Source organism: Vespula pensylvanica, chromosome 16 (assembly GCF_014466175.1).
Source record: "Vespula pensylvanica isolate Volc-1 chromosome 16, ASM1446617v1, whole genome shotgun sequence".
In the NCBI taxonomy this organism is placed as follows: Eukaryota; Metazoa; Arthropoda; class Insecta; order Hymenoptera; family Vespidae; genus Vespula; species Vespula pensylvanica.
The window spans coordinates 2,633,359-2,634,852 of NC_057700.1; the positions used below are offsets into that span (position 1 = coordinate 2,633,359).

At 31.5% G+C, this 1,494-nt stretch overlaps 1 long non-coding RNA gene across 1 annotated transcript in view; it reads left to right on the forward strand.

Annotated features, from left to right (window-relative positions):
- LOC122634784 overlaps positions 1 to 1,037 on the forward strand; it is a 1,313-nt gene extending 276 nt beyond the window's left edge. The window contains exons 2-3 of the long non-coding RNA XR_006328466.1: positions 120 to 267; positions 671 to 1,037. This is a non-coding gene — a long non-coding RNA (uncharacterized LOC122634784). The remainder of the gene's footprint in view (positions 1 to 119; positions 268 to 670) is intronic.
- The last annotated feature ends 457 nt before the right edge of the window (positions 1,038 to 1,494 follow it).

The window sequence follows — 1,494 nt, forward strand, 5'->3', positions numbered from 1 at the left end:
TCTCTATAGATTTTACTTTTCCCTCCTAATTATGTGATTATAGAATATTTGTGACGTATTTCGACAATTCGTATAATTTTATATCGTATTTATAAAAATTTTATATTTTCGATTATTAGATCGAGAAATTGTTCATTAATTGACTAGTGACGTATCTGCGCATGCGCGGCGCGTTTGCGTAATCGTCTTGTCGGTGGATATAACGCCATTTTGTGTTCGGTGCTTGACAGCTACGCACGGAAGCCGTATCGTCCTCATTAATTTCAGGTAATTAATATATTTTTCTACTGTACACCGTCTTCCTATGTATCAATCGATTGCCAAAAACGCGATTTCCACGCGTGAATATTTGCAAGTCGGGGTATATTCGCGTTTAAAAGATATTCGCGAAAATAAAATTTGCGTCTTGGAAGCTATTGCGTCATACTTTTATTTTCTAATTTTCTGGCTTTCTTTCCACGATATCGATATTTCTCTTACTTTTTAATGATGCTTTTAATAATAATTTATCATTAATTGGTCATCATTAATCGTATTTCCTATTATATTCGATTTTCACACATACACACACACACACGCACACGCTTGGGATTCTCCCGTACTCATATATGTATATATATAATTCAATATAATAAATATTCTCTGTACTAATTCATCTTTCGTTTTTCAGGTTTCCAAGAATTCTACGTATCGACAGACGAAACATCCCGGCTTTCTTTTTCTACATATCTTTGTCCTTCGTGCTGTATATAAGGTAAGTCTTTCTCCTTTAAAGATACAAAGCGAGTTTAATAGAAAGAGATAGGTAGTACTCGGTAAACAAACAATCAAAGATCGGCGTATTTCAAAGAAATCTCTTGATCGAGCGCGTAACGAAAACAATGGAACGTTCGAGCTCGTTCAAGGTGATATAGTATGCTCTAGCTTACAGAATCTTTCGGCGTGTACGCAACCAAGGAAACGTGGATTAATTTCTTCCTTGCATTTATTTCATTTTAGAATATTTTAATTCTAATATTATTTGCATTTATTTGATATCATAGGAAGAAAGTATAGATCATTGCACAAGTAAGTATACAAATTTGTATAGTTTATAATTCAGTCGATTGGTACAGTTATTGTTTTATTTAGAAAATTTATAACATTTTCGTTACTATCATCATACGCAGTAATTCTCATGTGAATAAATTTCAAATATAAGATTCATTCTCTTCATCATTATAGGGCAGGATACTCATTGTACAAAGAACCAGCAAACATTCTGATAAGTAAATGTTACTTTATATATTTCCTCAATAAATTTAATAATTTTTTAATATGACAATGATACTAATAAATTGGGTTTTTGTTTCTTTTTCAGTTCAAATAAAAGAAGAATCATCCTCTTCATCATTATTGGTAGGATGCTGCTTATCATGCAAAGAACTAGCAAACATTCCAGTAAGTAAATGTTACTTCACATATTTCCTCAATAAATTTAATAAAGTTTTTAAT